At 42.6% G+C, this 23,725-nt stretch overlaps 1 protein-coding gene across 4 annotated transcripts in view; it reads left to right on the top strand.

Annotated features, from left to right (window-relative positions):
* MSRA (methionine sulfoxide reductase A) overlaps positions 1 to 23,725 on the top strand; it is a 253,807-nt gene that overhangs the window by 39,710 nt on the left and 190,372 nt on the right. The window contains exon 1 of one of the 4 annotated variants that reach the window (XM_072143827.1): positions 5,851 to 5,999. The exons of the other annotated variants lie outside the window; for them this stretch is intronic. The gene's annotated coding sequence lies outside the window, so the exon portion shown is untranslated. Of the gene's footprint in view, positions 1 to 5,850; positions 6,000 to 23,725 lie in introns of those variants that run through there. 4 annotated transcript variants of the gene reach the window in all.

Genomic DNA, 23,725 nt, shown 5'->3' with positions numbered 1-23,725 from the left:
TCCTTTAACCATTGTGAGAAAGTGAAAGGTGTCATTTGGGAGAACCCCTATCTGTCCGTACTGGGCCTGCTTATTATGGAGTAGGGGTAGGCTGGTAGTGGGACTCCTAACCCATCCGGGCTTCGGTCCTGGGTTTCTGTATAGCCCACAGGTGCTGGGTCACAGGCCTCGTTAGAGCCTGATTTAGTCCTCAGGCCAGAAGCAGTAAGTGAGGCACTACCCGGGGAGCTGAAGGATGGACCGTGTTCACACAGCAAAGGTAACTGAGTGCCCCCTGATATTCTGCTGGCCGAGAAGTGTGCCAGGCAGCCTGGTACATGTATAGTTAGGGGCTGTTACTGTATTACGTTGTGCCCAGCCGGGCAGGGTTTATTTTGTTTGTGCCTAAGCCAAGGCTGAATTTGTGTTTTTGACAAAGAAGTGTGAATAAAACACTTGATTTGGACTTTAACTCTTCGTGTGTCCCTGCTTCCTACACTGCTACAAGGCATCTACCGGAGCAATTCCCCACACCATGCAGTATTTTGCTGTCGATTTCTACTACCTATTGCCCTTTTCCCAAAGATCAATGAAACCGCCGTCCATTACACTGCAAAATGTCAGCTGCCAAGAACAGGCTGGAGAAATGAAGACCTCCTCAGACCTCGGCGATCGGAACCTGCGGACTCTTTTGTCAGGTTGATTAAGGTCCTAATAAACTGCGCCGTCAGATCAAATCTAACTTTTTAGATGTCACGTTCTCGCTAATCTGATAGAACTTCTGGAAAGTGGCCTCGTCGAAAACTCACAGAGCTGCATCCTGTCTCCTCCTCTCCGATGCAGCATGACGCGGCCAATTTACATTAATCACGGATCTGATGGATGCTGACCCCAAGGTATTGTATTTCAATTAACAGATTTTCCTTTTGCTTTAATTGCTTTTTGGGCAAGAATCTTTTATCTTTTTTTTTTTTTTTTCTCAACTCCGGGAGCAATGTATCAAGATGAATAGAATCCGGCTGAGAAGTCACTTGTTTCCGTCTTGTAGATACTCATCAACCCGCCCAGGTAACGGATCAGGATTGGACTTTTAATAATGGAACCTTCTCCTCTGAGAGCGATTTCGATGAGTTGACAATAGGAAGAAGGATCTTGCGAGAGATGACAATTGTGGTCTCCAAGGGAAGAAGCTCTTTGCGAATATAATTTGCATGTAGATTACATCAATCTTCTTCTCGGGCCAGATGTGTAAAGAATTATTAAGCATTGTGCCGCCTCTGTTCACTTTGTTGCCTGAAAGCTGAATTTTTTTCACTATTTTTTGAACCTTATCAATACAAAGTTTTATTTTTAACCTTCTACCACTTTGGATATACAATTTGTATTGGTTAAAGGGAACCTGTGATGAGGATTTTGGCCTTTAAACAACCACAAAACTTCCATGTGGGACAGGGACAGGATCATGTTGATGTCCTTTTATATTCAAGGACATTCTGCATTACACGGGTAAAGAACTCCAAACTTTGGGAAGAGTTTGTTGCCATGTCCCCCAGGTACATCACCAAAACACAACAAGGAGAAGGAGACGGAGAGGAGAAGGTTCCATTATTAAAAGTCCAATCCTGATCCGTTACCTGGATGGGTTGATGAGTATCTACAAGACGGAAACAAGTGACTTCTCAGCCGGATTCTATTCATCTTGATACATTGCTCCCAGAGTTGAGAAAACTTTGGGAAGAGTTTGTTAGCACGTCCCTCAGGTACATCACCAAAGCACAACAATTGGTTGAAAGGTGCTGAAGACAAGCTGATAAAGTTTGATGATGTGCTTGTTTCGGGAACATTATTCAAGTCTATAGGACTGGATAGGGCAACTCATCACTGCCTCCATGATTAGTTTTCTGTGTAATGCTGAATTCCTGGGAAAACAGAGGCTCCCAGCTGTCAAGACAACCGATCAGCATCCACCGGTGACCCCCATTCTCTTCCACTGTTTAAGTCCCGTGGTATAGGTGTTGGCACCAATTAAAGAAGTTAACAGAAGTTGTCTTTTGTATATTACAGCAGACACCAGTCCAAAACCAGTCAAAGGGTGTTAACAAGTTGAGCTTTCCATGATATAATATCTCGTAGCTGGTATAATGGAAACATAGTGGGGCAATTTTACTTACCTGTCCGAGGAGTTCACCCAAAGTGCATTGTCCGTGTATAATGCCCTGTGCCGCAATTCACTAAGATCGTGCACCCGATATCCTGCATGTGCCACTTCCCCGCTCAGGTCCCCGGAGTTCACCTTCTTCTTCCTGGTGCATGTGAGTGCATTGTCTTGGGACACAAATTGAAAGTTAAATCCCGCGCTCAGTCCAAATCAGTCGGATCGTCCGACGGCCGGCCATCGATTTCTGTCGCATGAAAGCCAGCTCAGCCCGAAAACGTTGGAAAATCCGGCGAAAGAGCGTCCGCGGACCGTTAGTAAATGAGCCCCAGTGTTGGAATGGTGTGGAACTTGGATGGTGGCAAAGTGGATATTCCAGACACATTGGACCCTTCCACCCAACACCTTATCAACGTGAATATCAGATACCTTCATCCAGATTATTATATACTTTGTACATTTTACATCCGGTAACATCACTGCATTTATTTAGTTACTCGAAATCAGGAATATCTAATGTTGCCAAAGTGACTTTAAAAAGTCAACCGTTTAATTTGGATCTTTGATGTAAAGAGTTAAACTTCTTTCCGTTCAATGAATCTTGAAGTGGGCAAGTTCTCAAAGATGCCGATGAGAACAATAGGCTTCATCTAGATAGCGTGGTATTACTGAGCACACCTAGTTCTCCGCAGACTCTTTGATTTGTTTTCCAGCACATTCTCTGTGTTCTGATCCCAAGATCAGGGCTCGGTGACCGCACTGGAATACTAAGCAGATTTTGATATCTTTTTTTTCCCACAAATGCTGAGAACTATTTAATAAGCTGAATTATATCTACAGCGTGAGACCAGGATTACAAAGCTATAATAATATGGCCCACGCCTAAGTTCTTTGTTCTTCTTAACTTAAAGTAAAACCATATGGTGGACTAAGCTCGGCACGTGTTATCAGTATTTTGAATCATTTTGCTAGTATAACTTTATTAAACCATACAATACAGGAATCTGAGGACACAAATTTTGACCAAAGTAAGTTGCAAAGAACAGCAAGGTAAAACTTTTTTTTATTTTGGGACCTTCCACCAACTCCAACTATGGATGATAATAATAATAATCATTTGTTTATTTATATAGCGCACACAGATGACGCAGCGCTGCACAGAGATTGCCAAATCGGTCCCTGTCCCCAATGGGGCTCACAATCTAATCAACCTTCCTGTATGTTTTGGAGTGTGGGAGGAAAACGGAGGACCCGGAGGAAACCTACGCATACGCGGAGAGAACATACAAACTCTTTACAGATGTTGTATCCTAGTTAGACAACGCCCCACTGATTCCATTGCAGTTGTAATTTTTTTTTTTTGTCTTGCCCCCACCGTTTCCGAGAAATTATTGCCACTTGAACATCATTCTCTACCATCAGGTGGGAAGTTCTGTTCTATCTTTGACTCTATCGACTCTTAATTACCATATTATGTGTTGAAACTAACAGCACCGATTGCCCAGGCATGGTCGGCACTAGAGAAAACTAAATCTGACTATGCCGGAATCAGTGGAGAGTTCTCTATTTAAGAATATAAAGAGGTGGAATTAGTGAAAGATCTTCTTAAGCCTGGGATTAGATACATGTGACCCTTACTGGGGAATTCACACAACACGCTTATAACATGTTATACCTTCTTTGGTCAATACCAACATTTGTGACTCCCCCTCTATTAGCAGAAGCAAGGTGCCTCTACAGACACCAGCTATCCCTCTGGACAGCAATATCAGAGCTACATACAATGACAAGAACAATGAAATACAAGAACAATGAAAGAAGGAAAATAACTATGTACAGTAAAATATAACCGAACGACCCAAGGCAACTCTCCATAGTTTCCAAAATAGATGTATTTGGGGCAGTATATCACAGTAGCCCCTGACCTTGTGTATTGTGTAATCTAACTCAACATGAAAATGGCCGCCAAATAATGAAAACATTGAGACGAGCGGCAACATACCCCAACATCTACCTCCGTGACCAGTTGACAACACTCTATCGTTTTTCGAGATGGCAGAAAATTGTTGTTACTTCCTGTCTCTCGTAAAAAGAGGACTAAAGAATAACCTACTCTCGAAAAGTGAGCAATGTAGAACAACCTTAGCTTTCATATGTCTAAGGCTACATTCACACTGCCGTATATACGGCCGATATACGTCCCCCACAGACGGCAATAGGCGCATGGCGCCCAACGGGACTGGTACGGTGCAGCACGATGTCCTATCTTTCTCCGTAGTACGGCGCCGTGCGCCATATGTTCCTATGGAGAGGGGCGGAGCTGAGCTGCGCTCATCTCCTCCTCCTCCTCTCCCCGTGCCCTGCCGTTGCCCGCCTTGCTACGGTACGGCAGGCAACGGCAGTGTGAATGTAGCCTAAGTATGGGATGTTTTTATGGTTGTATGTCCCACTCCACTCAAGAAAAAACCCAGAGAAGAGATTTGTTCTATCTACCTATTTTTTTTTGCTCTCGAATGAATGAGAATTAGCAAAATTTTTAATTTTTAAAATTGAATTAAAATTATAATTAAAACCCCCTCCCCAACGCCAAAAAGCAATTCCTCCCATAACTCTACACAGACTTAAAAAAACCAGGAAGATTCAGGGAAGTCGATGGCACTTGTTAAAGTTGAACACACACACACACACACACACCCCTCTCCCTGTCTCTCTTCTCCTCCTCCCCTAAAAGATTTTTTGGCTTAGCAGCAGGTTCTGTCGCATGCGGACATTTCCAGACACAGAACAGATTTCTTATCACTGAATAACAAATGGCTCCAAACAGCACATCAGCGCTTATTAAAAAAAATCGTATTTGGCCACCGTGTCACATCCAAGCCCTTCCGTCGAGAACCAGGTGTTTTTTTGGCGAGGAGAGGTTTGTCAACACAAGATTTGGTTATCCGGCTCTTATTTCCTACTCGTCGTCTTCTGTTTCTTTATTGGTATTTATTTTTTTTTTCTTCCATTGTGTTTTTTTTTTTCTCTCTCCGTCTTTTTAATATATGAACTGATCCGCAAAGGGCATCTTTTGGGATGAAGAACTCAAACAGACTGGCACAGGCTGGAGCCTCGCCAAGACTGCTTGGAATTGGGATGATTGCCATGCTGGGAGCGAGGAAAGACAGTACAGAGGGAAGGGGGGAAAAAAAAGGCAAGACTTGGCAGAGCTCAGTCAAATCAGTTTCTTTTGTCTGCCTTCTCGACTTGAGCTTCAGGAAAGAAATCCATTCTGGGCTAAAAAAAAAAAAAAAAAAAGAAAAATTAGAACTTTTTTCCCCTTTCTTTTTTTGGAGTTGGGGGGGATCTGCGAATTTGGAATCTTGTTTCTTTTTTTATGAACCTATTGCGGATTTTCGGGACAAATATGTGGCACGCCGTCTCTTCAATCTCTTCTAAACTTATGCCAGAAAAATTTTTTGGAAAAAAACCTCCCTGATTACCTGGTTGTGTGGCATTGCGCCCAGGTGATGGGCTTGGCGCGCTTGGATATGTTTTCTTTCATAAATTTCTCGCTTGGATAGTTTTTTTTTTTTTTCAAAAACATAAATAAGATGGATTTTTTTTTTTAATCTTAGGAAATATGGCAGTGAAAGAGAGAGAACTTTTTTTAATTTAAAATTTAATTAAAATTTTTATTTTTGAATGAGGGAAAAGTTGTGTTTTTCTTCTGGATCAGCTGTGGAAGCAACAGTTTTTTTTTTCTCTCCCGGTTGAGCATTCAGTATTTTTTTGCTTCTGCTTCACCACCCTATAATTAGTGACAGGAGGAAAGACCAAGACGAAAAGAAGAGACGACCAGACAACCGAAGGGCAGACCACAACCGTGAGCATATTCTGTTTTCTGGTTTTGTCTGTGATTTCAGGATGTTTTTGTTTGTTTCACCCCCAATATCTCATAGAAAAATCTTATAAGATTGACTCCATTCCTCGTGTGTAAATACAGTCCCAAATTTTTTTACCTTGCCTATTTTTGTATCTCCTATGTTAGTGGAATGTATACAGTGTTCTACATGTTCTGTCCTACTATAAAAACCTATATCTGGGCCTTATCATGTGTCATGTTGACTACAGTGAGCCTATTGTTTAGTGGGATTGATTTTATGCTTTTTTTTTTAGAAAATAAAAATTTTGGGGAATAATGCCGAATCCATTCATGATTTATCACCCTACATGGACGTCTCTAGTATCTGTAGTCTTGTAAACCAGAGTCAAAGAGATCAGACACCTTTAACTCGTGAATGTTGTATAATTATTGGTCATTTTGAGTCCCGTGTCACTTGTCTTCTCACTCTTTTTACGTTTGGATTGTTTATTTGTTTACTTTGTTTACGTCACGTCCCAATCGACGAAAATCTGGACTGAAATGACTTGTGCTACATTCTCCCTACAGGCCAGTGAGATCACATTTTTGAGTTTCAAAACTTTAGTTTATTGTGGCTTTTGACTATATTTTTGGTGACATATGACCTAAAAATCAAAATTTCCCTCCAACAAAAAAACTTTTCTCAGTTTAGTTAAAGTTTTATACATTTGATCAGTACATTCCAATACTAATAGAATCAAAAAAAACTTTCAATTCTGATTTTAATATAACAAACTTGAATGGGTAACTAAAAGATCCTAGGTTTTGTAGGGCCGAAATTTTGTAGGGCCTCCAGTCTTGTCCAATACGTGCTACTTATATTAGTATCTAAGAAGACATATCTATCCAAAAAGTTTTTTTTGGGGGTAGAAAAGAAGAAGACATTGAAGGTCATTTATCTTTAGTCGGGACATTTGTGCATTTCTTTTCTTGTTGTTTACCGGGTTTTTGGACTTGTTTTAATTTATCTTAGAGGTTGATACATCAGGCAGCTGAGTCTATGGGGTTTTGGCGACAAAAAAGTTGCTCAAAAGTCTCAGTCTCTTCTGCAATATCTTCTAAAGTTTTTCCCACACCTGCTCAGGACTGGAGTTTATTTGCAACTTTTTAACCGCGATTTACGCACAAATTGTGACATATTCTTATCTTGACATCTAGATTGTAAAGATATATCAGACACAACACTTAAGAATTCGTGCGGAGCTAATTTTGCTAGGCGAGTGGAAAAGGCGCAAATTTAGGTGCAAATATATCAAATGGGACAAAAATGTGCAAAAAAAAAAAGAAAATTCTAAAAGTAATGACCCACTTTGTGTTGGCTGGACTATGGAAACTGGAAGCATGTCATTACTTTATAAAATATGGTTCCTTTATACTTCACAGTCCCTTTATTGAGGAACTCCGGATCGGTAGTTTCCGTTCACTTTCCATTCTTGATTAGAGGACAATAACGGAAGCGTAAGAGCAGATCGCGAAAGGTCCTTTGAAGTCTATAGTAAACCCAAAAGCTTCTGTTTTAGTTTCCGATACGCTCTTCTAAAAGCACAACTCGAACTCATACTCACAGCGTGTGCTGGCTGGATTGTCTGGACCGAAAGCCGACAACCGGAACTGAACTGACATGCTGAGTTCAGCTCCGGTTACTCAGCTTTTGGGCCGGATGTCCAGCCAGCGCACACTGTGAGCGTGATGCGAGTTGGACGTATCACCCTTGCTAGTGTGCAAGAGGCCTAATGAAAACCCCTAAGGTAGATGTGAATTGGGCCTAAAACTCCCAAGCCCACCTCCATTGAGCCACGGCTCGACATCTTGCAGGTACAGGGCTAAAATAAATGCACACCATAGTGGACCTCATGGGGGGAATAAGATGATATGACATCCGCTATTATAGTAGATGTTATAGTACTAAGGATAAGTCGACCTACACTGCATACAGTATTTCAATTGTAGGATCTTCCTTTCTGCAATACATTGATAACGTAAGCTTCTAAATAACCCAAATGGAACCAAGTAGGTTCCATTTGGTGCCAGTAGGGAAAGCCGGGTGGTAAAGGTCCTTTTAGGATAGTCAGTGGGGAGAAACATCAAGAAGAATCGCGATAAACCACTCCTTCTAAATGAAGGGAAATGCAATGCGTTGGGGCAATTTACTGGATAAAGTAACTAAATGTAGACACTCCAAGTCTCCATGAAGAGGTTTAGTGATGGCATAGTAAGATAAGTATAGGGCATAAACTAAGTGTAACCAGCACTAACCCAAGCCTGTTTAAAGAGGACCTGTCACCCCCAAAAAGACCCCCACCAAATATGCCCCCCATAATCCTCTCCCTAGCCCCTTTCTATATCTGCCAATTTTTTTTAAATTAATGATAGGAAAGTTGGTTGTAACCGATCTGACCTCTTACCAAATAAGAGGTCGGATCCTCGTATCCTCTGCGCTTGAAGTTGGCTGTATTCATGAGGGGCCGGCCGACACTCCCCACCATGGCCCTGCCATATAGTGCGTAATCACTGCCTGCTCTCTCAGTGATGTGGCCACACCGACAGCGGCTGTGGCCATGGCATCCTTATTCACAGCGCCAGCCGTGCGGTGCTTTTTGACAGCGCCGGCCGAATATATATAACATTTGGCCAGCGCTCTGAATTAGGATGCCGCAGCCGCTGTCAGTGCGGCACGGCCTCATTGCGGAGAGCCGGCAGCGATTATGCAATATATGCAATGCTGCCGGCTTCTCCTACAGGTCCCCAATGACAGGGGTGTGCTGGGGGAGTGTCGGCCGGCCTCCTCATGAATAAAGCCGAGTTAAAGCGCAGAGGATATGAGGATCCGACCTCTTATTTGGTAAGAGGTCGGATCGGTTACAACCAACTTTCCCAACATAAATTGAAAAAAAATTGGCAGATATAAAAAGGGGCTAGGGAGAGGATTATGGGGGGCATATAAGATAAGGCCCTATTTCCGTCAGGTGATTGTGTGGCCGGCAGCTGCTATAACGCTAAGGCCAGGTGACCTAAGTTTTTCAGTTTCCAGGGTCCTGACTATCCATTTCTGGTCCCATAATAATAATAATATAATATGGTGCCATTTTCGGAAGGGCTCTATTCAATAACCATAACAGATTATGGTCTGCTTCTCGCTGGCAAGAGTATCTTCAAGTAGAGTTGGTCATTAAAGGGGTGTTCTCCTTTCATTATGTGGTTGCTGATCATCTTATCATTGTGGGTTTTGCTCTTGGTTCCCCCCTAGTAAAATCACCACTTAGAGACGAGCAGACCCAATGGCTATTTGCTAGGGGTGTCAAAATGCCCGATTGGCTGTCAGCCACCAATCCCGCAATACCTCCAGGTAAGGTGGTCGAAACCCAACTATCGGGTTTTGCTCCTTTCTAACTGTGAGTTCTGAGTATATGATATATATCAATCCAAAATTCTGAGCAGGAAGCCCTCTGTACTATGTCCAGAAACCTTTTTGGATTAAATTGTACACAGTCCATCGAACCAACTTGTCTCTGTAAAGTTTTCATGCAATCTATATAAGCTTAAAGTGATCTGTTTACCTAAATTCCCTCAATAGTCATGTGAAAACAAGAAGAGAAGAGATTTTGCATGAAAGGAGTCAGGTTTAGAGGCTACAGTTGGGGTCACCTCTATAGGGATATGCTTTTGAGGTCATATTGAAGATAAAAATCTCATCTTTCAGATCACATCAGGCTTTGCTCTTTGGTGCTACTGTTCTTTCCAGCTGATTGTACGGGGTCACTAATAAGGGGCTCCTCTATATTACCTCCGACAGTCCTAAATCTTTGTTACCTGAACTAGCCTTAAGCTATAAATACTATTCTCCCTACTTATTTTGATTCCATTTTGATGTATATGATTCAGTCAAAAATAACGTCTTAGCAAATAACCAACTCTCTATGATGGACAGTTCTGTGCCGTTATGACTTTATACGAACTAATGTTTGCAATAATCTGTCATTGTGTGTATGTATGGACACTAGAAGTGAATTCGGGAGATGATTAGACCACTTCTGGAGACCTTGTTAGTGACTTAGTAATATGGACTCTCTCAGACATCAATTACTTTGTTAGAGTCCACTCACTAACGTTTAGTTGCATTGGGTATTTGACCTACAAATCTGGCCATAGATTCAAGCAGCTGATGCAGTGTCCATATTAGTCCAAGAACATAGATGTCCCATAGATGTCCCTACTTGTACACCATATCTGAGTATTGACTACCGTATTTTTCAGACTATAAGGCGCACTAAAAAACCTATGATTTTCTTAGAAATCAAAAGTGCGCTTTATAGTCTGATGCGCTAATATATGAATCGGGAAGAGCCACGGGCTAAATAGCCACAGCGCTTCTTCATCTGCCACTTAACCCGCTTACCTCTGCTCCCTGTGTCCTTGCTGCGGCTATTTGTGGGGGTCGCTCACTTCTCCTGGTTGCTCTCTCCTGGAGCGATCGGCGCCAAGTTCGGGAGTTTGCGGGGGCCTGGGGCGTTCAATCTTCGTCATGTCCCCCGTCGTAGGCGTTTTGACAGTAGCCGCCACTGCTGTGGCGCTGCTGAGTCGCCTCTATGCCTCTCTGCTCGGCATCCAAACCACGCCCCCGGACCCGCCTGCGCCTTATAACCCGGTGCGCCTTATGTATGCACCAACATGTCTTAGCTGCCCTTTATTCTTAATGCGCCCTATACGCCGGTGCACCTAATCAGCCGAAAAATACGGTATGTCTTGACCTAGTTTTTCATCACCATGTTCCCAGTTCCGAGAGGGGATCGGTGATAGCGGCTCATTGACTACTTGGGGGGGCACATGGTCATAAGCTGAAATCACTAGACCCCTGTCATCTGACCGATGGCTTAGGAATAATAATAATCTTTATTTATACAGCGTCAGGAACTGCATGATGGCGGCATACCGGCATTGTGGGAACCTCCAAACCTTCTTTACGTCAATTCGAAATATGGATTTAGGACAACTCTCAGATATGGGATTGAGATTTTATGTTGGTGGCTTCATGCTTTGTCTGACCCTGTATGTCCTGCATTTGGATGACCACTATGAAATACTACCCCAGCCCTGCAGAGGCAGAGTACATTATAACCGATGACTTCCCATGGATATAGCAGTTTTGGGGGTTCTAAATAAACAATTTTTTGGTAAATTGTTGACCGGGGGAAACTGAAGTGATATAGATTTTGTAATGTTTCTGATCAGTACGCACCTCGTGTTCCTCCCAACACTCTCCGTTGCCGCTCATCAATCCCATCCATGACCGGTTCATTTGGCTCCTGTAGAATTAAATGGCCAAAGTAGTCATTTGCTGTAATCGGGCATTAATGGTTTCTACATCAGAAGCTCCAAGACCAGGTTTCTCCTCCTCTTCTTGAGATAATATTGAGTTTGAGGGTAAACTATTGGCTGCAGGGCCACCACACGGCTCGTGATCGTCTGGTTCTCTAGATTGCCATGCCGCTATATACTGATGCCATTGCTGCTCTTGATTCTGTTCAGTCCTTGTGGCCAATTTTTAGGTTGTCGACCCCTAACCTAAACTTTGCCTTTGTGCTTGATCTTCTCGTTACAATTCATGGCTTGACGTGACTGTGGTCCACTGCTACTTTGTATCCCTATGGGCCATGATTGAGGGATCCCACAATGTGCAAGGGACTGCCCAGTAGTAAAAATATTCGGAAATGATTGTTTCCTGCCCAATACACACTTTTCTCATATATTGTAATTAAAATGATTAACAGCCGATGTAGGTTTTCAAACCTTTTAGGGAACCTGTCACCAGGTTTTACTCACTAAACTACTATTCCCTTTAGATAGGCTGTAAAATGTCATTTCTAGAATTCCCTCTTTTATGTGAAATCTCACCTATAAAAAAATCAAGCAAAGTCAGGCAATTATGACTCTTCCTATCCCATTTTCACATGAGATCAGTCAAGTTTAGTGGTTGCAGGGGTAGCGTGACTTCTGACACCCCTATCTCTAGTTCTATAGCACCTAGAAACATGCTACTGGTGTCATATTAAAGAAAAGGATCTTTTTAAAATCTCTTTAAAATGTTTTTTTTGTACTACAGATCTGGACTTACAGGTGGTTAAAAAATAGGTGGGAACTGGATCTTTATCTACAGCGTGCATTTCCAACTACGGTATGTTTTTAGTCTGAATATTGTAGCTCACAAAGCCATAAGCCGGTAGTGATCTGAAAGGCGAGATCCTTATTTTTAATAGCATGTTTCTAGGTGCTATAGAACTAAAGAGCGGTGTCTGAAGTGATGCAACCCCTGCATCTCATGTGAAAATGAGTCTTCCTGACTTTGGGGGAGATTTTGTATAGGTAAACGGATGAGAATTCTAGAGAGGAAATTTCATACCCTACCAGGGAGGGGTAGTAGTTTATTGGGGTAAAACCTGCTGACATGTTCTCTTTAAAGGAAACCTACCATGAGGAATCTACTATCAGAAGAAGATCTGATGGTAGATTCCTCCTGCTGCCTCTGCCCTAATCTGTAATTTAATAATCCTGGACATTACTAATTTTAGTAATATGTAAATTACCTGCAGAGGCTCCTTGGGGCGTGGAGTAGCCTTAGCTCCCAGTGCCCGGCCAGGCTAGTACACGCCCCTGTAGCCTCTGCAATCAATTTACATATTACTAAAAGAAAGTTTTTAAAAAGTAGGGTTAGGTTCCAGGATTATTAAATTACAGATTAGGGCAGGGGCAGAGGCAGCAGGAGGAATCTACCATCAGATCTTCTTCTGATAGTAGATTCCTCAGGTTTACTTTAAGGAAGTTTACCATATCTCCCTTCCTCTGAATAATCTCCTCTCAGCACTCACACTGCCCCTATAAATATCACATTTCATGTCATTTTATAACCTGTCTCTGATGGATTTTAAACTCAGAACCTTGGATGACAGCGATGGCAACATAGTTATCCTACAATGTTACTACAGGGAGGATTTTATTTGCCTGAATTGCTCATGAAATGTAGATTTTAGGAAAACAATATTTTATATATACATGAGAGGACATTAAACTGATCACTTGGCGATTTTCAAGTCATATCAAATGTCATGTTCAGCCCTAAATGAAAGCATTAATTAATCCACTATATGCTACCTGATTTTGATTTTCTTAAAGAGGACCTGTCGGGACGATTTGAGACCCTAAACCACCCACAGGTCCTTATGGACCTAATGTCCCAAATCGTCCTTTAGGAGGGCTCTTCCTCCCATAGACAAGTTTCTTATATGGACTCAGGATAACAGAATAACACATTCACTAATTCACTGTTATTAACAAAAATACAGCATTTCACAGATATAAGTCCAACCTGTCTCTATCAGTCTTGCTGTACACAATATCAGTTGCCCCTGGTTTCCGACCCTGATTCTTTTGTCTTAGGGTCAGGGAAGCAATATTGCTCTCCTGTCTGACACTCCAAGACTACCTCACACTGACACACACACACACTGACTTCCTGCCAGCAAACACATCACAGCGTGAGGAGAGAAAACCTACAAGCTAAAGGCAGATAAGTTTTTTATCCAGGGAGGGAGACACATCATATCTGATAGTATGTAGTGGAAGAACAGAGCTGTAGCAGTGCTGACAGTTTGTAATAGGCTTCTCACCATCTCTAATCTGTCTCATCTCTTTTTCTATGTGTCAGATACAAGTACAATGTTCAGAAGGTAAATGAAAGTGTAGATAAACCCTGTACCCTGATAATCTAAGCACATTGTCGGCACATAGCATCTCACAGCACAGAGGAATCATGAAGTGTCTGCTCAGAGAGTCCCCACTCACACTCTGGAATTTTACACTGACCATCGATGAGTTATAGGGGCTAAAACAGCAATAATAAAATAGTAAAACTGTATAGTAAGGGGTTAAAAATTATCTCTATTGTGTAAACATCACTAGGGGATTGAGATTTTAGAATTTTCAATTTAGAACTTAGAATTCATGGTGGCCCCACATTGGTAATATGGTTAGTAAATGTGATCCCAGGTTTTATCATTATATTTTACACTACAATATGACATATATAATGTGTTCTTCTACATGCTAAATAAATGATAGTTCTGCCAATCATCTGCCGTGGGGCTGGATGAGGATGAACAAGTGGCCCTTGTTGATGACATCGCAGGTCTACCTCGACCATACATCGGACCATCCAGCCATTTAATAAAGAGAAATGACTCTCACCCCGTGTAAATGTACAGGCACATACATCTAAATCAATTCTCCCCGCCATTTATGTCATACGTATGAATGGGCCGGCGGAGTCTCATCTCCCTAATCTACGGTTATTAAGTGGCTTTTTTTTCCCCCGACACTCGGAGGATTGGTTCCGCTTTGCTTAGTCGTCTTCCCTCGCATCCAAATCTTTATTTTACGTTGTCATTGGTAATGGTTAGTGTGTAGTAATAAATCTATATCAAAGGCACTCGCGAGGCAGTGCGTGGCGTACATTACAATTTGTTGTGGGATGGGGGAGGACTTCTAGAGACTGTAACGATGGTGGTCACAGATGATCTACGGCTTGTAAACTGAAATGGTAAGTGTGTTCTTTAGATTGAGTTTGGGCCACTAACCTCTCCTGTAAGGATCATTTGTCAAATTTTGTTGTATTTTATACATCTTGTCCTTAAAAGCCTGGGGTATATTATTCATGCAACACACCGGGATCCTTCTGAGTGAACCTCCTCTTCCACCACTTCCTGCTGTGTCTTTGATGAATGTCAATATTGACTTGCTCTCTTTAAGCCCTGGATTATTAAATATTCATTCGCTAGTCTTTTTTTAGCATGTAGCCCAAGACACAAGGAGTGTGAAGGGCAGCTTTCCATTATTTCGTGTAACAGTCAATCATAAAGCAGAAACCCTTTGAGCATAAGTGTTTTTGGAAATTTTTGTTATGATCAATATGCTGACCACCGAGTGTTTATAGCACCTTGAAGTGTTTTTTTTTTGTAGTGTGTGGAAGGAGGCCACTGCTATGATGGTTCCCATTAGTAGTTTAGGTAGTTGTTATGTGTCCCTGCAATATCCTTATGATACCAGGACTTTAGGTCTGCAATAGAACCTTATCCAGACAATCACAACTTGAGTCTTTTTGGAATCCATCTAGGGCAGTGATGGCGAACCTTTTAGACACAGAGTGCCCAAACTACAAACAAAACCTACTTTTATGTTGCAAAGTGCCAAGATGACAATTTAAGCAGTAACCTATTGATCCCAACTGTATCATAAGTCTTAATTGTATTGGCGTTCTGAGGACACCAATACAATAGAAAGAAATTTTGGATTTCCTGAAGAGGAAGAATCAGGGGACCCAGAGCAGAAGTTCCAACCATAATCCATTTCTATCCACACCTTCTCGCTTCTTGGGTAGTCCTGGCAGCCAAGAAGGTGTTGCTTTAAAATAGTTTTGGACCGCAGGAGGAAACCTTGAGTCATGTCTAGCAAATTTTGTGCTGGGGTGAAGGCCTGGGTGCCCACAGAAAGGGCTCTGAGTGCCACCTCTGGCACCCCTGCCATAGGTTCGCCACCACTGATCTAGGGTCATCCTACTATCCACACTATGTAAAAGAAAATTTGAAAAAGACATGTTGAACCAGTTTTGATGCAAATTTGCCCATTGTAGACGCATTTTGCAGTTGATCATGGCACCATGACCCGTCTAACATCACAAGTCTGCATACATCAGCTAGAAATGGTTGCTCTCTTTGGAATTATCTTGGCTAGCCTTCTTTCCTCAATGACCCTTGAGTGCCTATAGTTGTGCACTGGTTACTCTTCTTGGACCACTTTTGGTAGATATTACTAGTATTAACCAAGAACACAACCCAAGACCCTCAATTTTGGAGATCCTCTGACCCATATTTCTCTTCAGATTTGTGGTCTACCAAGTATTGGATATTTGATCCATTGCCAAATGTAGAAAGATTAACATCTTTTCTATACGGTAAAAATATAGATAATCAAATGTGATTATTTTTCTCTGTTAGTGATAATTTTGATGTGAGATAAGTCGGATGGTCACTATTAATGTGGTTTAAAGGGTTTTTGGACTCGTTTTCATGGTCCGAGAACACAAACTCTATGTTCTGCCCATGTAAGTGTCCCAGCATTTGTGGTGTTCATGAACCGTGCCATGAAGCTGAAGAAGAGTGGTCGCTCCCTCATCCGTAAGCAGTGCAGTGACTTTGCCATACACACAAGACCTCCTGGCCTGTGTCATGAAGTATCGTGAAGTAAGGAGGACCTCTGTCAATGGATGAATAAATGTGATGCAAACAGTAAATTACCATGCCGCCTTCTCCAGTGTGCACGACCAACAACATCCTCCCTATCAAATATTCTATTCAACCCCGAGCTGCCACAAACCACTTTTAATTTAAATAACAATTTTAAAAATGTCTATATTGTCCTTGGTCAATCACTGTGCACCACTGGGGATAAAAGGTGCCTCCTATACGATGTTCTATAAGATTTTTTTTATACGGGCCTGACATGACTTCAAACTCTGCCTGCCCACATCTTAATTTGTCTACCACACACCACTGCCACCTGAACTGCCTGTCTTGAATACCAGGACTACTCTGAGAGTTGAAAGAGACTTCGGTATCGAGCCTGACTCCATTTCTTTATCTAGGCAAGTTATAAAAATCCATAGCAAGTAATCTTTCCACGTTTCGAATGGACTAGCCGTTCTTAGTCATGGCACAAGCAGAGGGGCGATCCGCGCCATACTAGGACACTCTTATTGCTGGAGGGTGAGCTGGTCTTCATCTTACAGGCCCTGTGTTCCTGAACGAGGATGTCCGGATATCCGAAGAGGTGCAAATCAAAATGGTCACTTGGATTTGGGTTTGGAGTGAGCTCTTTTTATAACCCCAATTGGATGAACTGGTAGGTTGAGAACCCAATGGGGGTCATTTACTAAGGGCCCGATTCGCGTTTTCCCGACATGTTACCCGAATATTTCCGATTTGCGCCGATTTTCCCTGTATTGCCCCGGGATTTTGGCGCACGCGATTGGATTGTGGCGCATCGGCGTTGGCATGCATGCGAAGGAAATCGGGGGGGGGGGCGTGGCCGAACGAAAATTCGACGGATTCGGAAAAAACGGTGCATTAAAAAAAATAAATTGGTCGCACGGGCCATACTTACATGCACCACGATGAAGACAATGAACTCCGGAGCACCTCGGCGGACTTCGGGGCAGCAGCGACACCTGGTGGACATCGGGGGCAGGACCTTCATGAATCGCCGGAAGACCCGAACGATCGTCGGAGAAGCCGCCGCTGGAACGCGAATGGACCAGGTAAGTAAATGTGCCCCAATGTCTCTTACGATAATAACTGGGTTTTGCCATTCCCAGTAGGGCATCCTCCAAAGTGTCCAAAAAGTGCTGCCTGTTTGAGTAGGACACCCCATATTGACAAGGACCTTCTTAACACTCGGGTGTCAGTCTAGTCATACATATCCTCCCGAAATAAAGCACAACACATCAAAGAGTTCAAAGAAAAAAATCTCCAGAATTTTTTTCTTCTTACGAGGAATTTAATTCTGGAAATAGACTGGGGAGTTGTATGACCCTCTTCATGGCACCTTCTCCTGATCACAATGATATCAAATTATTTGTGGTCAACAATATATGTGAGTTCTGGCAGCACATTTTGTTTTTCTTCTTGTCCTTAAGAAGCCAGAACTTTATTTTCTAAAGTTCCTCATCTCCGCTTTGTTTCTCAAGGACACTGAGGGATAATAGAGAAGAGCAGAACACGTCGCTTCCTTTTTTTATCAGCGCATGTTCATACATTTTATGTGGCCGCAGTAAACACAAGCCCGAGAACATTGAGCACTAGACATGACTAGAATGCTCCGTCATCAGGTGTGAGAGTGCCTTCAATCTGTATTCATACTGCCACAAGAAGAACGTACAGAGAAAAGTCCCATTCTATTCATTTATAAAATATTGTTGTTGTTTCTTTCCTCCAAAAGCAATTATGGGTAAAAATAAAAAAATTACTCTTTAATGCTATTGTTATTTTGCCCATGTTTGTGCTATAGAGAGTGACCAATCCTCACTCATGACCTCTGTGGTCGTGTAGCATAACTCTTGGCTCTTGGGGGGGGGGGGATTAGTGGGAGCTGGGTATCATTGTAGCCTCCAATGAATGACGCTCAAGTAGAGTATGCATGATGCCAACTCTAGTCATCTCCCATTGCCGACTCTACTCGTCAATCTCCAGAAAGTGCCATAGAGACTGAATGGAGCAGCAGGGTCAATGTGCGTCTAGATGCTCTATGGACCTTTCTCATGATTGGTCCCATCATAGGGTTTAACTTGATTAGTTAACCCTCTAATCTAGCTTTTACATTTGAACTTAGCTGTACTCTTTTATAGGCACTGTTGTGGTCACAGTTAGTAAAATATATCTATTTTTATCCAAAAATTTGGCAATTTTCAATGCGATAAAGAAAGACGGATGGTCTCGCTAACTAATATAATATAATATAATATAGGATGTTCTGGGCTGTCTTCTGTGTGCAAGAAGAAAGATTATAAGGTTTACACCTGGTTTGCATGGTTCTAAGGCAGGCCCCAGGATTATTTTGTCTCGTGGGCCCAAGGAAGCTCAAGCCCTATTGAAGGGCCTTGTGCATACAGTTGAAGGAGAAGAGAGGTATTTTTGTTTTGTGTGTCCTAGTGGTCACTTGACAGAGTCTGAATGAGCTGGCCAGCAGAAGATTCCCCCCAAAAAGTTGAATTCTCAACATAAAAACAATAAGTTCTTTGTGTATTGTGGCTTTGGATGTCCTCCACCATATCGTGGGATCATCGCATGAGGTGACGGCCCCGATTCCACTCCTGAATCAAGTGTTTGAATTGAGAACGCAGAAATTTTCTCTGGAAGTATGAAGTATCAGTGTTTTCTTATATTTACACCTAACATAGGACTTCATGCAGTATGCCAGAAGAAGGAATCTCCTGGAGGAACAAGTGAATATTCTTGCAGACACCACTATTTAATGGGCATCATGGACAATTTTGTGGGTAACTGGCCTGAAAATCTTTTTGCCCATAGGTACGTCCATTACACGGTTATTTCCCGGCTCTGAAATTCACATAGTAAATAACTGGTCAGGGCTGTGTTTAAAGTTCATGACGGAGATGTAAAGAAGTAGGGCATTAATTGGTACTTCCTTGAAGGGGTTGGTCACTTTTATCTATATTTTTGGTAAGGCTTTAGGGCAGGCTAGCAATCATTTCGGTCACTTCCCTTCATAAGAAGTTCTCCCTCGTTGTCCCGATCCTTCTGTGCGATCCTGCAGCCTCTTCTCCGTCTTCTATCTCCTGTTGGACGCCCTTCTCGGCTCACTCACTGATGGAACACGTGATCCTCCTGTGCGCGCTCCCGTGTTGCAGCCTGTCCTCTGCTATAAGTGTTCATAGTTGTGTCTCTTCTGTGAAAAGCTAGCTCCGTTGAAGAAAATGGCATCCGATGATCCCACCCAGTTAGGGATGCTGCGGATAACAGGGGAAAGGACCAATGACCTGAAGAAGAGAACAGGTGATTGGGTTTATCACCCGCAACTGGGCTTGGGGGGGGGGGGATCGGGTGCGGGTAACAACTTTATTTTAATCTGATGGGCATATTTTTGAAGATTTATTGTAAAGTTGGCAGACTCTTTTAAAGGGTCCTTCCGTGTTTGGCCACTAGGATAGGGATGGATAAACTATGGCACGTGTCAGAGGGGACACGCCAAGACGTTTTTGCTAATATGCAGCAAATTGACAGGATCTCCTGCTGAGAGTGGGGTGTAGTGCGCACTAAAGTAGATAAGATAGGTTTGTGTCGCACTTTCAGCAGGAGAGTTTCTCTGCCTCCGGATGCTGACGCTGTCTGATTGCTGCATGGCTTCATTAACTGACAGTGTCAGCATCCAGAGGTGGGGCAACTTTCCTGCTGAGAGTGGCACGAACAGTGACCATCTTACCTCCATTAGTGAAGCCATAGGTCCCACTCGCACTAAATTTGTCGTGGACTTGCACCCAGAAAACTGGGGACACTAGAACTTGTTTCCACAGTTGCCCTGTAAGCACTAGACGGCTCGTCTCGTGACTACGGAGGAGATTGGAGAGTCTGCCAGTGCACCCACCACAGTTACCACTTTATGTTATTAGAGCTACAAATATCACAAAACACACCCCACCCTAGTTACTGAGTGATCAGCAGGTTGTAGGATTGTAGTTAAATTCATGGGAATGGCTTGTATTTGCTGTGTTGGAGAAAGGCTTCTCAGAGACCTAATCATTTTAGAAGTCTATTGGGTCCCAGTCATGGAACCACTTCATCCAATAGAATTTCGATGCGTAGAGGTCGTAGGTGTTCAGGATTCTCATCTAATGAACCCTCTTTTAAAGATTATGGCGTATGTTATAGGCAGGTCATAGATGGATCTGTTGTCCTTTTGGACCAAAAAAAAATAACAAATCAATCAAGAAATAAGATGAAGGGAAGATGAAGGTTCAAAAAGAAAAAAATCCTAAAATGTAATGAGCTACTTTTTTTTAAACAAAGGTTAGAATTCTTTTTTGGAAGTAAAATCATGTGAACCTGGCCAAACAATTTTCATGGTGAACAACCAAGTTTTTTTTTCAGGTGGCTGCTGCTTTTTTGTGTCTCCAGGGGTCCAGTTTGATGGGTTACAGAAGGTGGGTGGACCCGCGAGTCTTAGTGGTCCATAATTTGTCTTTTCCTTACAAAAAGAAACCAGTACTATTAAAGAAATATATTACAGTTGTCAGCCTGGTACTGATTTTGCATTGGCACCATGCAGCTTCAAGTTACACCTCTGCCAAGCTCCGTTTGGCCAAGCACCCATGTTTAACCACTGCCGGACACCACCTTGTTGTCCGATCCAGTCTTAACCCATTAGAGCTGAGGCCCTTTTTCATTTTTGCGTTTCAAGTTTTTACTCCCCACCTATCTATAACAAATCTATAACTGTATGAGGTCTTGTTTTCTGCGTAACAAGTTGCACTTTCACAGTGACAGTATTTAATAGTTCATGCCGTGTACTGGGAAGCAGGAAAGAAATTAGAAAATGTTGTGAAATTGGTGAAAATATAAATTTCCGCCATTTTCTTGTGGGGTTGTATTTTATAGCTTTCACTGTGTGGCCCAAATGACACGTCTACTTTATTCTTTGGGTTGGTGCCATCATGGGGATAGTAAATTTATATGGTTTTTTTTAATGTTTTCATACATTTACAAAAATTAAAACCACCTGTACAATTTTTTTTTAGATTTTGCCATCTTCTGGCGTTAATAACTTTTTCATACTTTGGTGTACAGAGCTGTGGGTGGTGTCATTTTTTGCGACATTTGATGACGTTTTTAATGTTACTATTTTAAGGGCTCTATGGTCTTTTGGACACTTTTGCTTTGATAAGGGCTTGGTTGGGGCACAGGGCTTTGATTAGTTTTTAGTTGGGGCACGGTGATTCGATTAGCTTGTGGTTGGGCCACAGTGCTGTGATTAGTGCTTTATTGGGGCAAAGTTCTTTCATGACTGCTTTGTTTTGATCGAGTTCACAGATAAGTACCTTGGTGGGGCACAATGCTTCCATCAGTTGGGGTCTTAGACCAGTGATGGCGTACCTATGGCACGGGTGCCAGAGGTGGCACTCGGAGCCCTTTCTGTGGGCACCCAGGCCTTCACCCCAACAAAGGTCCAATACAGCTCAGGACATGCCATGCTCAGCACCATTTTAAAGCAACATCCTTGGATGCCAGGGCTACAGGAGAAACGAGAAAGTGAGAGAGAGAGAGAGAGAGAGATTATTTTTGGAGCTCCTGGTCTGGGAACCCGGATTCTTCCTTTTCAGAGGACTCTGCAAGGAAGCTACAATCCAAATTTCTCCATCATATTTCTACTATATTGGTGAACTATTGGCACTTTGCAACATATAAGTGGGTTTTGGTTGAAGTTTGGGCACTCTATCTCCATCCCTGTCTTAGACCTTCATTAGTTGAATGTCTGAAGAGTATTAAAATAATAGGTACCCTTTGATACAGGTAGTACAAGTCCGTGCCTTCTTATGTGACTCCCCATAAAAACTCACCATTCCCACATTTGGATTCATTATTAAGCCAGAAACTGTTGAAGTTCCATTGGTCGAGCTGGATCGGTTTGGGTAAATTTCAGCATTCCGGCTTTATTTTTAAGAAAGAGACTCCTACGATTGTCTCCCTTAATGGAGACATCACTCTTGTCTAATAATGGTTACTCTAATGTATTAGAGAGACCCTAGTGGACAAAGCCATTGATGGTCATCATTGCGATCACCCAATGTGATGTATGAGGGATTCGGTGCTATCCTCATCTGTCCTAAAGCTTTTACGTAGAGACTTCATCAACCTGGAAAGAGGAATCCAATTTATGGCAAATCCCCCCCGATGTAATGTAATTTAATTCCACCTTTGTCTGAAAATACATTTCAGCAATACGTCGACTCCCAACATGTGTGACCTTTACTTAATTACTAAATAAGGGCAGTTTTTCACGAGAAAAAGGAATAAAAATTGCATACATCAGGAGTTTTTAAGAATTAATGAAGATGTCTGGGGAACAGCGCGCTCTGAAAACCCAATCTCTGAATACTAATTCCTGACAAAAGGCGAAAGACTTTATTGCAGGAAAAGGGGGTCAGATCTGAGCAGCTACCGGGGGTGTGAAGTTGCATAGTTTTAGATGGGTTTCCATGGCAACCCTCGCTGGAGCGTGATGTCTGCGGCTTCTAGTGTACATCCATCCTCCAACATCTCACCGTCCTCGCTGCAGTCTCTTGTCTTATGGTAAAAGATGATGGCTGCATCGCGTAACGAGTAATGGGGGGGGGCTGCAGTCACCAAATTTCTAGTTGACCGTGTATGACATTCCTGGTGTCGAGGGCATTAAAGCCAAAATCTTGTTAGCATGCCATTGCACATATCACTTACACCGTACAAATAGTGTCTCCAAACCACTCACTAAGGAATGTATACAGCACTTATTCAGGGTAATATACAGCACCAACCACTCACTCAGGGTCATGGGCTGTATACAGCTCTCAATCAGGGTAATATACAGCACCAACCACTCACTCAGGGTCATGGGCTGTATACAGCACTTATTCAGGGTAATATACAGCACCAACCACTCACTCGGGGTCATGGACTGTATACAGCTCTCATTCAGGGTAATATACAGCACCAACCACTCACTCAGGGTCATGGACTGTATACAGCTCTCATTCAGGGTAATATACAGCACCAATCACTCACTCGGGGTCATGGACTGTATACAGCCCTCATTCAGGGTAATATACCGCACCAACCACTCACTCGGGGTCATGGACTGTATACAGCCCTCATTCAGGGTAATATACAGCACCAACCACTCACTCGGGGTCATGGACTGTATACAGCTCTCATTCAGGGTAATATACAGCACCAACCACTCACTCAGGGTCATGGACTGTATACAGCCCTCATTCAGGGTAATATACAGCACCAACCACTCACTCAGGGTCATGGACTGTATACAGCCCTCATTCAGGGTAATACACAGCACCAACCACTCACTCAGGGTCATGG

This window comes from Engystomops pustulosus, chromosome 3, assembly GCF_040894005.1.
Source record: "Engystomops pustulosus chromosome 3, aEngPut4.maternal, whole genome shotgun sequence".
Lineage (NCBI taxonomy): Eukaryota > Metazoa > Chordata > Amphibia > Anura > Leptodactylidae > Engystomops > Engystomops pustulosus.
This window is presented reverse-complemented; position numbering and strand designations above follow the sequence as displayed.